At 43.0% G+C, this 14,475-nt stretch overlaps 2 protein-coding genes across 2 annotated transcripts in view; one reads left to right on the top strand and one right to left on the bottom strand.

The window, feature by feature from the left end:
* ERAP2 (endoplasmic reticulum aminopeptidase 2) overlaps window positions 1-12,762 on the bottom strand; it is a 123,421-nt gene extending 110,659 nt beyond the window's left edge. Inside the window, exons 1-2 of the mRNA XM_030817082.1 lie at window positions 12,677-12,762; window positions 8,721-8,907 (exon numbers count right to left, since the gene is read on the bottom strand). The gene's annotated coding sequence lies outside the window, so the exon portion shown is untranslated. The remainder of the gene's footprint in view (window positions 1-8,720; window positions 8,908-12,676) is intronic.
* The window catches only part of ERAP1 (endoplasmic reticulum aminopeptidase 1), a 33,513-nt gene continuing 31,616 nt past the window's right edge, over window positions 12,579-14,475 (top strand). The window contains exon 1 of the mRNA XM_003277193.4: window positions 12,579-12,819. The gene's annotated coding sequence lies outside the window, so the exon portion shown is untranslated. The remainder of the gene's footprint in view (window positions 12,820-14,475) is intronic.

The following is a 14,475-nucleotide window of genomic DNA, read 5'->3' as shown; positions in this document are numbered from 1 at the left end:
GTTAGTTGCCAGATTAAATATATACTTGAGTATACATTTTCTCCCATAAAATGCAGTAAAATGATTTTTAGAACTTTGAGAGATCCTTTCAAGAATGTTCATGAAATTGTAAAGCTTTTTATGTTGTTTCCATTGAGATTTTATCACTTGAGAAAGTGAATATACCTGTGATGGCAAATGGAGAACAACAGAATTGGGTTGGGATGTGGATTCTGAGTCATTGGCCCACATATGGATGAAGTGGCTCCTTCTCTTGCATCTGTTCATGTAACTCTAACCTACGTCTTGGCAAAATTATAAACTACCCAAGCGCTAGACCTTCAGGTCACACTCAAATAGTCAAAATTGTAAATATTAAATCCATAGGTGCTTTATGTCTATTACACGCTCAATCTTTTGATGATGTCCTGAGAAATAATGACTTCACTCACAAAATACTAGAATACTGTGCTGAATATGCAGGGTGCTTGGAAAGATCCATGTCAATACTGGAAATTCATCCCTAATTTAAACCTTCCTTGAGGGTGATTATTTCGTATGTCATACTTCTAATTGCTGATCTGATCTGGTCCTTAGTATGTGAAAAAACAATCCTAGGAAAAGTGTTTGGTTTTTCAAACTTACAGTATAACAAATTTTGAAGAAGCTTCAAGGCAAGTAAAGGAAACACACCTGAGTTTTGCTGGTAGAAAACATTTTATTTTCTCTCTCTCCCTCTTACACACACACACACACCCCCCTCTGGAGCCATAGGTGCTCCTGCCTTCCTCGTCTCACAGTAATTTTTCTTTGGCTCTTCCCCATTGTTAGTGAAATAGCTGGAACTCACCAGTCTACACCGCTGGTGATTGTCTGTAGGATGAAAACATGATGATATGGTGGTAGGTGTCCACGAGGCTTCTGACAAATGAAGCTGTTCTTAGAGAGTACTTACCTGAAATTGAGTGATGTTACAAAATCACTGAAATAAAGTCAGTTGGTTAGAAAATGCAGTTCAAGCTGGGCGTGGTGGCTCACGCCTGGAATCCCAGCACATTGGGAGGCCGAGGCAGGCGGATCACGAGATCAAGAGATGGAGACCATCCTAGCCAACATGTTGAAATCCCATCTCTATTAAAAATATAAAAATTAGCCGGGCGTGGTGGTGGGTGCCTGCAGTCTCAGCTACTCGGGAGGCTGAGGCAGAAGAATCGCTTGAACCTGGGAGGCGGAGGTTGCAGTGAGCTGAGATCATGCCATTGCACTCCAGCCTTGGCAACAGAGTGAGACGCCGTCTCAAAAAAAAAAAAAAAAAAAGGAATGCAGTTCAGGTTTGGCTTCATTGGAATTTAGGCTGACCTCAAACAATGTATGGGAAAGCAAAGAAATGTCACTTTTCTCATGGAACACAAAAGACACTACCTTCCTTTAAGTGAATAGTGGAATAGCAGGTTATAAGATTGAGACTGTGGTTTGTTTATTACAACTCTTAAAATTAAACGCTACTGATTCTCACCGCAATAAAACTATCTGTATCCAAAAGGGAGGATTTATGGCATGGATTGTGGATGCCTCAGGCATTGAAGAAAGCTGGAGGAAAGAGGTAGTCCCAGGCCTTAATTAAGGATGAACTCAGAAAACCTGCACAACAAAAAAGCCTCTCAAGCTTAGCCTCCTTTTCTTTCTTCTTTGGGGTTATTCTCTCAGCCATCACCCGTAGCGGGAACTTAGCCATTAACTCCAGGGCCATATTTGGACAGTGCTGGGAACATAAAGGAAAAAAAAAAGAGGCTTCCCTGTTAGCTTCAGCCGGAACAATCCTGGGCTGGGAGTCTGCTTGGACTGGCTTTGCCCTTGGCCTCATCGCGGTGGCCAGAGAGTGGAGGTGCTGTGTTCATCTCAGACTGAGCCTGAGCAGTGTGATTATTCACTTACAGGAGGAAAGGGAGGCGTGTTGAGCAGGCAAAAGGGTTTTAAAGCCCCTGGAGACATTCCAAATATACTAAATGATAACTTGATTTTTGGCAATATGCTTCTGTCAAATGTTAAATATTCATCTCACTCCCAAGTGCCCCGTGTCTTTCATAATCTAAATCTACGATTGGTAGCTCAATTATTATTTTTTGTTCATAATTACAATCAATATTACTTGAGGCCTCCTCATGATTGCTTTATTTCTTTTTTATTTGTTCATCCTCAGTACAGTTTAACATTTATGGCAGATATTGGGATTGGCTCACTCAGCATCTCTTCCAAACGCTTTTCAGAATTTCTCACACCACTGCAGAGCCTGGAAAGCAAACACTTTATTTTCCAGACTCCTTGCTCCTAGATTCTGGATTCGCTTTAGGCTCTGCCAAACAGTAGCACTGGTGGGAGACTTGAATTTGGAATTGATTTCAGTAGGGAGAGAGGCAGCTCTTGAGCTATTCATTTTGTGGGGACAGATTGTGGTACACATGGTATGGTTCTGGAGCCAGCAATTGTGGCAGAGGCTGCCCAATTTAGCAGATGGCTTCTGGATCATGGCAAGAGAAACAGTTTCACTGGTGGCCAAGTTCTGCATTGTGGTTTTGGGATTTGTTTCTGGAAGCTCAGTCTAGTGTATTTTTTAAGCCTTCCCAATGATTATGTAAGTCATGTAATAGCCTGCAATAAATCCTTTTCTGATTAAATAGCTTAGTGATTCTGTGCTCTGCCATTGAACCCTGACACAACATAGAAATTAGTTTTTAAAATGTCATTGATCTTTTTGATTGTGTTATTTTTCTTTTCCTTATTTGTAATTGCATGGATACAAAACATGAAATGAGGTTGGCATTATATATTGCTTTGATGAGCAGGTGAATTAGGTGATCACAGTTGCTAACTGATGCTTGGTTAGTGAGACCCATAGGAAACACCTGCTGTGGTTCAACAAGCTGAGGCTGGAGGTCTTCCATTGGCCCCTACAGGTCCACTCCTCACCCTTCTCTATCCTGCTCTGTGCCCTGGGACTGCCTAGCAGGAATGGCTTTCTGTGTTCCCTGGCTTTGCCCATGGGGAGACTTGATTTATGCTGGTTGTCCGTCCCTCCAACCCCAAGTCTTTAGGTTACCATTTACTTTCTCTTTCAAAAGTGTCCCAGTTGATGTAATCCTCCTTTCTGCTTAGAGTTTGTACTCTCTAAACAATGAACACTTATTAATTCCTTACTATACAGTTCCTCTGTTTTGCCAGCTGAGAATGTATAGTCCAAAACTCACAAGCAGAATGGCCACTCTGGTGCTGTAGCAGTCTGCTTTTGCCCCTGGAGTTTGGTGAGGGGTCTTATCTCACAACTACAAAATAGGCACACAGACACGGAGGGTGAGTAGGGCAGAGCAAAATTTATTAAGCAAAAGAAAAGCTCTCAGCGAAGAGAGGGGTCCTGAAAGCAGGTTGCCAGTAAGGTGTCTGTGTTCTGCATCTTTTATGTGGCAGAGGCCAGGAAGTCTTCTGTGGGTTTTACCCAGATGGGAGGGATAAAATTCCCTCTTGGGGTACTACATCTACGCATGCCTAAGGTTGACCAAAGTGACTCCAACTGGTTGAATGCCTAAGTGAAACCCATGGTGGGAGGTGCCTAAAACCACAATGCTAATGTTATGTTAATGGAATTATAGTGAGCTGGGTCAAATTAAGGACATTTAGGTTGATTTGTTGCACCTGTGCCTAAGTTGAGACAGTCCCTGCTGAGCAACATCCTGGCATAAGGGCAAGTTCTTAACCACATTTCTTCCTGTTAGCTGCAGAGGCGGGGTAGGTGCTGTCCTGCAGTTGTTCCTGTGAACATTGTTCCTTTCTGTCCCTTCTCCTGAGACCCTCCATCTCTATCTGCCTATCCAGCCCCTAACTCCTCTCTCAGTGCTTTCCCTCCAGTACACACCCATATTTTAATTTCCAAGTGTGCAATTTTCACGTTTATAATTCGTTAAGAAAGAATGCAAGGGAATGATTCAGATAGTTGTCAACAAACTGCAGCCGAGTCCAGACTCTGTCTACCTTTCTTCCCTCTTCTGTTTGCATCATCTCCAACAGTTCTTCTAGGGTCCAGAACTGATACTGATGCTGCCCAGTTTTGAGTGCTGGCCCTTTGAGGTTCACTGATTCTCCTACATTTTCTGGCTAACGTGTGGAAAATCTGCTTTGTTCCTAGTAAAACAGTGATAAAATAATTTTTTTATTCCCCTAAATTCCCAAAAGTAGCTTATACTTGCCATGAAGTTTAGGCTATATCTCAATCTCTATCTTTCCATTTATCTATCCATCCATCCATCCATCTATCCACACATACATATATGTGTCTATTTATCTCTCAAGATTTATAGTATCAGAATTTTTCAGAGTGTGGCTCAGGAATCTTTTTTCTGTTAAGCAAGTTTCGTAAGCGTTCTGATGTATTTTGTTGCTTCAATTTACTTATTGGATCTATTAATAAATTACTGCTTACAAAAACAGTAAAGAAAAAAAAGAAAAGCACCTTAATGGCTGAGTGTGTCTGTAATCCCAGCACTTTGGGAGGCTGAGGTGGGTGGATAATTTGAGGTCAGGAGTTCAAGACCAGCCTGACCAACATGAAGAAACCCCATCTCTACTAAAAGTACAAAAATTAGCCGGATGTGGTGGCACATGCCTGTAATCCCAGCTACTCAGGAGGCTGAGGCAGGAGAATCACTTGAACATGGGAGGCAGAGGTTGCTGTGAGCCGAGATCACACCATTGCACTCCAGCCTGGGCAACAAGAGCAAAATCCCATCTAAAAAAAAAAAAAAAACAACAAAAACAAACAAACAAACAAAAAACCCAAAACAAACAACAACAACAACAACAAAACACCACCTTAATAGTTTGGGTGTTTTATTTAGCAGTGCATTTACAAAGATCAAATGAGTGATATAAACTTTTGAGTTTTCTATTTTCATCTTTTAGAATGGGAACAGTCAGAATGCTAAACTCACACAGATTTTATTAAAGTTTAGCAATCTACCACCAGGACTGGAAAACCAAGGAAAAAAACAAATCTAACACAATGCTACAGAAACAGAAAAGCCCAGAATTCTTGCTAATTTAACTGAAGTTTAATTTTGACATCTTTGGCTGATTCAACCACTCAGTCTTGGTCTCTTTCCCATCTCTTATGGACTGGGAGTTAGGTAATAAAAATGAGCCAAAGATTCTCAAAGTTCTGCAGAGGTAGACATGGGCTGGTCTTGCTGTCAGAGCTGGTTAGTACTTTGGGTCTTTTTAGAATATTTGGTGTTAGGCTCAGATAACTCAACTACATCTGTAGTGTTTCTCTGTGGCTGCTCAGTTTATAATTCAAGTCTTGCTCGGACCCCTAGTCCCAAGGACACCTTTTCCTTTGTCTTTCTGTTAAAAGTCTCTTCAACTTTGAGCTTCCATTGGGCCTATACTATTCTCTCTAGACTGTAAAGGCTCTTTCTACCTTTAATCATCTTCTTCACCGATGTTCAAATCCAGTTATCGGGCCTTGGTCTCTTTGTTGGTCAGGATGTCAGCTGCCTTCTTTCTCCTGAATTTGGCATCACTTCTGATGAGCATAAGCTAATTCATTTTTCCATCAGGGAAAAAGCTATCATTAATTTCTCATGAATATCTCTTATTTGGGAGATATTCCTATTTTCAGCTCAATGAAGAACCAAATCTTTCTAGTCTCTAGATCTAGTCACTTCTGTAATTTCTTCCCAATTATCCACCCACCAGTTTTTTTTTTTTGATATATGTCTCCTTCCCTGCCTCAAGAACACAGACTATGCCAATCCTAAGATTATAATAATAGAAATACCTTCAATGTGCAGTAATATTAGTGTGGCAGACGTAATCTAAGTTGCCCCCATGATCCTTGCCTCCTGGTATTCATTCTCTTGCATAATTTCCTTTCTTTTAGTGTGAGAGAAACCTGTGACTTGCTTCTAACCCATAGGATATAGCAAGGAACTAGTCATATCTTAGAGCAGCCTCCAGAAAACAGTCGGCAAAACACTGAGGTTCTCAATCCGATAGTCAACAAGGAACTGAATGCTGGAACAATGATGTGAGCTTGGAAGGAGATCCTTCCCTTCTGCTGGGCCTCAGGTGAGACTGCAGCTCCAGTCATTACCTTGATTGCAGCCCACAGAAACTCCCAACCCACAGAGACTGTGAGTTAATAAATGTGTTGTTTTAAGTTGATATGTTCGTATTATTGATATACAATAATAGATAACTAATAAAATTAACAATAAGAGACACTGTTTCCTCCAAGGGAAGGAAATGGGCCATTTTCTTAGACAAGATAGTAAAAAGTGACAAGGAAAACTTCCTAAACAAATACCATAACAGTTGGATTCACTAAAAAAAATTATAACATGAGAACACATATTTGAAATGATTTAGCTCTTTATGGCTTGATCTGTAATGCTATCTTTTAGAATTTCTTTTAGCTGGATATAACAGAAGGCTGACTACAGTTTGTCAAACAAGTAAGGTAAGGTGTTTATCTTCCTCATGTATGAAGATGCCTTATGCAGGCAGTCCAGGGCTTGTGAGGCAGTGCCAAGATGTCACTGGGGATGGGGTTCCTTCTGTCTTCCTATTCTAGCATCCTTAGTGAGTGGATTTCGTCCTCATGGTTGTAAGATGCCTGCTGCATCTGCAGGCATCTGTTACAGGACAGTGAGTGAAGAACAAAGGTGGATTCCGGCTGATTCTCTACTTTTTTAAAAAGGCTTTTCTGGATATTTCTACCAAGAAACTTCTACCTACATCTGAATGGGCAAGACAGAATAACAATACGGTCACTTGCAATGGAGTACAAAGGGGAGGCTGGGTATTTTATCTAGGTATTTTGCTGAGGTATGCATAAACAAATCAGGGTCTGTTAGTAAAGAAGGAAATGTGAGAGGATTTTGGGTGGGCTACTAGGAGTGTCTGCCACCACAGTCATGTAGTTAAATGGGAGTCTCTGCTTGGAAGAACAAAACTTACAGAATAACCCCTGGAGCCAAACAAGTCCAGACGAGTAATCAAAACTTGTTTTTAGTATAGAGTTCTTCTTTTTTTTTTTTTTTTTTTTTTTTGAGACGGAGTCTTGCTCTGTCGCCAGGCTGGAGTGCAGTAGCACAATCTTGGTCCACTGCAACCTCAGCCTCCCGGGTTCAAGCGATTCCCCTGCCTCAGGCTCCCAAGTAGCTGGGACTACAGGCGCGTACCACCACGCCAGGCTAATTTTTTGTATTTTAGTAGAGATAGGGTTTCACCATGTTGGCCAGGATGGTCTCCATCTCCTGACCTCATGATTTGCCTGCCTTGGCCCCCCAAAGTGTTGGGATTGCAGGCGTGAGCCACCGTGCCTGGCCTAGAGGTCATTTTAATTATTTCCCTAAACCTGCCTATTAGACTACTCTTAAAATTTTACAAAGGCTTAGATTATCTTGCATTTTAAAATGTTTATGCCTAAACTGTTGCCCTTCTCTTCAATTTGATAGCTGGTATTTCTTTGTCTCAAAGGCCTCTAAACACTTCATTTGTTCATCCTTTAGACAGCTTTGTAAATAAAACCAAGCGTTCCTCCTATGGTCCAGACAGCTTCTTAAGGACAGATAAAGTCAGCATTCCTAAGCACCAGGGTAACCAAGGGAGTGTTGTAGATTTATAGGGGTAAGATATTATCTCTTTCTTCCACTTCCCACCACTTAGTTCAAACTCGTAAGTTTAAATGAGATAAGGAGAACTGTCTCTTAGGAAGGGTTGGGAAAGAAAAAAAAAAATAAAGGCTGTGGTGGCCTGAAGACCACTTGAGTCATTTCTTCCATAATTACAATCTAATTTTCCAATAAATTGCAAGCAATCCTAGAACCACAGACTTCACTTAAGCCAAACTCTGTCAATTTCACACTGCCATTTATGGATGAGCATAAATGAGTTTCTCTTTTCAGGCCCCAATTGTATATACTTTACAGAACTTCATTGAGAAAGTTATTCGTTTCTTTCCTTTCCTCCTTTGTATCATAGCTCATTTAATTTCAATATAATAAAATCCATTAACCTTCTAGAAACTAAGGTTTTAAAAAGTTATTTTTCCCATGTTTAGTTATTGCAACAGATATCCATTATAGCTAAGGCAAGACAATTATTTAGTAGTATAACACCATGGTCCCTCAAAAAATAACAATAAACAAATCTACATATTTTTCATCCCAATATTTTTATCATTCCTTTAGGCATATGCAAAGATCATGTTCACTCCTGGCTGGATAATTCATTCTTTCTTTGTGAGATAGCTGTGGCAGAGGGCGTCACAAATAAAATAAAGCCTCCTAAACGAAGGTTTGCTTTAATGTGTTCAGATTGACAATATCTAGTAAATTCTAATATTTCAAACAACTCACCATAACAGCTATAGATCTGGGCTTTTAAGAAATTGACATGATTTATCCAGACACATTTGTGGGTTTTCTTTGGAACAGTAGAGCTTTACTGACTGTGACACTTTGCATTTTAAAGAAATTTCATTGCTTTCTCTTGTGTGTCATAGATAATTTTTATATAACTGAATTGTGATTCTCCAGTAGATAAATGGACAAGAAACGTAAACATATAATTCTCAAAAGAGAAAACACAAAGCAAAAACAGCTAATTAACATATGTTCAGTGCATGTGTTCAGTCTCATTAGTTATGAAAGAAATACAAATTTAAGAAATATGTCATGGTGACTTACCTCCTTGTTGACAGAAGCAAAGGAAAAAGCAACAGGAATAGAGAAGACTGGCTAGACAGCAGTTAGATGGGCCTGTCACCTACTGAGGAAGGATGGAGACGGGTGGATTCCCTGGGTTCTGTAAGGCTGCAAGAACTGGAAACATGCTCAGGTTACCTTAGGCAGCAGAATCTTGTGAAATAAATGCCTGAGGGAGGGAAAATGGGAAACATGTGATCAGTCCTCATGGCACCTAGAATGTGCTTCAGGATCCACAGTTCTAGAAGTTCAAGGGCAGCTGTGGTAACTCAACTTGCTTGAGTTGTTCCTACAGAATCTGGCATACATTACTCCCTCCCATAGTGCTCTGTTGTATGGTAATACAGGACTCTCTCTGAAGACTGACTCCAACTGGCTAAATCCAAAAGGAAAGCATTGGTCCTCTTGAATGGAAAGTCTAAGGACAGGGTTTGCTCAGGACAGTTGGAGCTGAGGGCTTTAGTGGAGGTATTTTCTGTTTCTGTCAGCCCTGCTGTCCTTTGAACTGGCTTCACTTTAAAGCAGGCTTTTTCCATGTGGTGTCCCCTGGTAGGTCACTTCACATGTCTAATCCTGTTTCCTCATTCTAGAAAAATGGAGCTACTAGCCACCTGCATAAGTACAATGTGAAGATCCCATGAGATAGACTATATGTAAATGCTTTCAAGCTGCCACATTTCAGAGGACTTTATTATTTGATATGAGCTTAGTGGCCTGTTTTGGAACAGTCTTTAACATGGCATCTGTACCGTCTTCCCTGTTTCTGATTATTAATAAGATGGTATTGCTGTTGTTAAGCAAGCCTGCTCTGCAACTTGGCACAGAGGGGGAAAAGAAGTCATCCTCTTTATCAAGAATATCAAGAATGAGGGGCATTATTATTCTTTTTTAAATTGGCATTTAAAAAAATTTAAGTTCTAAGGCCCTGGGAGCCTATGGAAGAGTCTCAAGGACCACAGTGTGTGTGGAAGGGCCGGATAGCAGTGGGCAAGGCTGACTGGGTAGAGCTGCCCTGTTTAATAAGAGCAGGCCTCCTTTTGTCTGTTTTCTACACCATGATTCTGGATGAGATTTTACATCAAAAAGGAGAGTGGTAATATGATTAAAATAGGAGCACCTTTGGCAGCAAAACAGAAGAAATGGGCCAAATGCTGACATTAATTGACTAAAAGCTAATGAAAGCAGAACTGAATCAATCAATTACAGCAAAATTGAACATCACTTGACAATATCTAGGATTCAATATTTTTTAAGTAGATCAGTAATAGCTCAAAGCGGTATGTATTTCATTGGCCTAGGCCTGAAATTCTCCTCATTCCTCTGGCTCACCTCTGAGACTAAGGACACTGAAAAGCCTCTGCAATGGATGGGCTCAACCGGCCAACCAGCCCTCATGTACTATATGGTACACAATATTATTAGTGTTTACCAACCCCTCCTTGTTCTGGCCAATGCAATGTGAGTAGAAGTAGTATGTGTTTTCTCTTTGACTCTGAGCAAGTTGCCAACCTGTCTCATTTTTCTCATCTATAAAGCATAATACCTACATTGCAGGGTTGCTGAAAAGATCAAATTATAAACACACACATGCACACACAGCTAGCATTTAGCAGTATCTAACAGTTGGTAGGGAATCAATAAACCTAGGTACCCTTTCTCTCTGTTCCCTTCCTTCTAACCATTTCTAAGCCTGGTAATTTGCTGTTTTGATCTCACAAGCTCTAGAACTAGAACTCCTTAAAGTCCTTACTCCAAGGTCTGCCTCCTCTACATCCCTGCTAGGGCTTTGAAACTAGAAGTGAATGCTGCCAAATCCTCTGACTTATCGCTCTTTGTAGTGCACTTCAACTCTAAAGATGAAATCACGGCCAGGGCGACAAGCTAAAGTCTGAGTCAGGGTGAACTTTTGGGGAAACGGCGTGGAGCGGGTGGCGGTGTCAGCTCTCTCCTCGCCTACACTTTAGCTCCTTTCTGCCCACATCCATTCAGGGCATTGCCCTGTTTGTCTCCTCAGCTGTCTTCTGTATTAACCTCCAGCCTGTTGGGTGCATTCAGTTCTGCCAGCTGGACTTTCAATATGTATTAAAAAAGAGATACAAACAAAAAACAAAAACAAAAAAAACTTTACTAGAAGCAAAAGGAAAACCATCATATTCAAAAATATAAATTCAAAAGCAAAGAAATGCATACATTTACTGGACAAAGAGGTCTCATCTTGAGTAAACTGGGAGCACTCCGAGATGTCTGGAGATCTTGGAGGCTACATGCTATCCATTGATACCTCCTGTCAAATTCTGAACATGCAGCAATTACCAGATCTCAAAGTTCTCATTTCTTGTTGAATTTTAGTGAAAAAAACTTCCCTGGATCCCACCATAGTTGAGTCTTGGAACAGGGTGTTAATCTTTATATTATAAAATGTCCTTGACTAGAGAGAATAGGCAGTATGAAACATTATATTTTTAAAAAGGAAACATAATATTGAAAAAAAAAGAGAAATACTGTTGCAGTGACTTGGAATCCCCAGTTCTCAAAGGGAAGAAGGCCAAAAAAGAAGTGGGAGAAGAAAGTCTGAGAACCGCATGAAAAGGGTCCTGTTCCCACTAGGACCATGGTCCACTCACCAAATTGTCAGAGACATTTGAACCAGAGCAACTCTATCTTGAATAGGAGCTGGGTAAAATAAGGCTGAGACCTACTGGGCTACACTCCCAGGAGGTTAGACATTCTAAGTCACAGAATGAGATAGAAGGTAGGCACAAGATACAGGTCATAAAGACCTTGCTGATAAAACAGGCTGCAGTAAGGAAGCTGGCCAAAACCCACCAAAACCAGGGTGACAATGAGAGTGTCCTCTGGTCGTCACTGCTACAGTCTCACCAGCTCCATGACAGTTTACAAACGCCATTGCAACGTCAGGAAGCTACCCTATATGGTCCAAAAAGGGGAGGCATGAATAATTTCCCCCGTTTAGCATATAATCAAGAAATAACCCTAAAAATGGACAACCAACAGCCCTTGGGGGTGCTCTGCCTATGAGTAGCCATTCTTTTATTCCTTTAGTTTCTTAATTACTTGCTTTCACTTTACTCCATGGACTCCCCTCAAATTCTTTCTTGTGCAAAATCCAAGAACCCTCTCTTGGGGTCTGGATAGGGACCCCTTTTCGGTAATAAACTTGTAGCATTTGGTGTTTTAATGTTTGTGTTTTCTTGACTTGTTACCTCATTTAGCCTCAACTGTTTAAAGATGGTCTTTTTGGCCATTTTATTCAGCTTTAATTGTTCTAATGGGAGTGAAGAAATGGTCATTTACTTTGAAAAATCAGAGGGAACGTGTTGATGCGGGAAGCAGCTAATCCTTGGGGTACAGTGGCCCTTGGTAGTGCAGGAAAGTCCTGGGGGCCACCTCTAACCCACCTATCTCCTCTACAGCATCTCCCACTGTAGTCATTCTCTACCGAAGCCCCAGAAGGTGCAGCACTTCTCTACAACAGACTACTGGGTTCCTGTTTCTTTCTGAGGCGGGCCAAGAGCTCTCAGCCCATTGGCAGGGGCGAGATGACGGACATCCAGCGAGTCCAATGGGCGTCGAGCGCGTGTAGGCTTGGTGGACTTGTCAGCGCCTGCCTGGTTTCGGTCCCCAACTTGAGCACCGGCCCTTTCCTGCATGCCCCTAACCCTCCCAACGCTGAACAGTGAAAAAACAAAAACAAAAACAAAAAATATCTCAAAACACACACACACACACACACACGGATCCGCGTTCAGAAAGGCGTGCACTTCCCACGCCTGATCCCCCGCATCGCAACCTCGCAGCTTCCCCGGCGTGCAGCGCTCATTTACCAATTCCCTTCCTGGGAGCTGCGGCCTCCCTCGCTTGGCCCCACTCCCGTTTACCCTTTCCCCAGCTCCCGCCTTAGCCAGGGGCTTCCCCACCTGCCGCTAGGGCTCTGGCCGAAGCGTCGCTCCGCGCCCGCCTGCCGCTCCCCGGGCTGCACTTTCACTTTCGGTCCTGGGGCAGCTAGGCCGGCGGCGGTGGTGGCGGCGGCGCAAGGGTGAGCGCGGCCCCAGACCCCCAGGTACAGCGCGCCCAAGCCGCGGGGAGGGGACTACGGGCCGGGAAGAGAGCGCGGCACCCGCCCCTTCCTTGCGCCCGCCGTTGGGGGGGCTAGGGGGTGCTGAGGGCCTGGGGCACGGGAGGAGGGAGACGGGGCGCGGGAGGAGGGAGACGGGGCGCGAGACAGGGCGCGGGAAGGGCGGGGGGAGTCGCTGGCTAGGCCCGAGTCCGCGGGGTGCCCGGCGGGTCGGCGGTGGGCCCACCCCTGCCGGTCCCTCTCCCTGTCCCTCCGGGCGCGTGGCCGGTGCGCATGCTCCGCGGGTCTCCCCGCTGTTCCGCCGGCGGGAGCCTCCCTCCGCACTCCGCCTAGCGCCTGGATGCCTGCCAGTCCTGCAGGCCACCGACGCCCGCGCGAGGCCAAAAGGCGCGGTGGGGCGGGCGGCTGGCTCGGGCTGAGGAGGGCACCTGCCCATAGCTGCCAGAGAAACCCAGAGGCTTTGGGTTAACGACTCTGGTCGGGTGGGATGCGCGGGCCGTGTGTGTCCTTCAGGCCACTTCCCTCCCTGCTTCTCCTGTTCTTCTGGTCGGCAATTCTCTCCCTCCCCTTCGCTCTGGCTCTGGCTGGGTTTTATTCAGATAAAGCACCTCTGTTGACGCAAATTCAAAGTTTCCTATCTGGGTGCCTCACTGGCCAGGTGGGCCTACAAAGTTAATTCCATGAGGGGAAGAGGAAGAGTACACACTTCCTCACGCTTTTGGATTTCTTTGTGTAGGCTAGGTTCAGAAAGAAATTATCTGTTTCCTATTAAACACCCAGAGGATTCGCTCTGAACTCAGGACGTGGTCAACAATTAACAAAACAAAACAAAAAACTTGAAAATTGGGCACAATTGTCTCTTCTTTGAGGATTTGGAATTAGTATAAGTAGCACATTTTCAGGTGCGGCCTGAATGGAAACATTCTAGTACTTTTTTTTTTTTTTTTCAAATTAATCCAGCATTTTTATTATTTACCAACAGTGCTTGTTAATTTCATTGTTCAGAAAATTCTGGAAGAACCTCAATTACTTCTTGATGATCTATTTCGTATACTATAGTGCCCCAATAAAAGGAAGGGAGGCAGAGGTTGCAGTGAGCCAAGATCGCGCCACTGCACTCCAGCCTGGGAGACAGAGCGAGACTCCATCTCAAAAAAAAAAAAGGGATCTTGGTGAAGCTGAAAAAGCAGGGAGTTTACACTCACACAGATGTGGATTGCATTCCAACAAGTTGTGTGAACTTAGCAAAGTTACATGAATGTTTCTTTGCTTCAGTTACCCCACCTTGAATGAGAATAATAGGCTATTAGCGTGAGCATGTGTAAAGTGCCTGGCATTTTGGAGGAGCTTAGTAAATATTAGTTCTTTTTCCTCTTTGGCTTCTATTCCTTTAAGTGTTAGTGGAGTGTAACTTCAAAGAGAATTGTACTTCTCTTGGGAAGAGCTGCTTCTATTGAGTAGACTACTGTTTTTGAGAGCTTTCTTTTTTTTTAACTGCATCCCTTTCAGAAAATTGTTAGTAAAACCAGACCCTAGGAGACCAGCCAGAACCATGAAATGCCATGTTTCAAATTGGAACACTTACTATTGGAAGCAAAGCCAAACAAGAGCTAATTTTTCAGGGGAAGAGCCAAACACACG

Source organism: Nomascus leucogenys, chromosome 2, assembly GCF_006542625.1.
Source record: "Nomascus leucogenys isolate Asia chromosome 2, Asia_NLE_v1, whole genome shotgun sequence".
Lineage (NCBI taxonomy): Eukaryota > Metazoa > Chordata > Mammalia > Primates > Hylobatidae > Nomascus > Nomascus leucogenys.
Note: the sequence above shows the minus strand (reverse complement) of the source record. Positions and strands in the feature narration are given on the sequence as shown.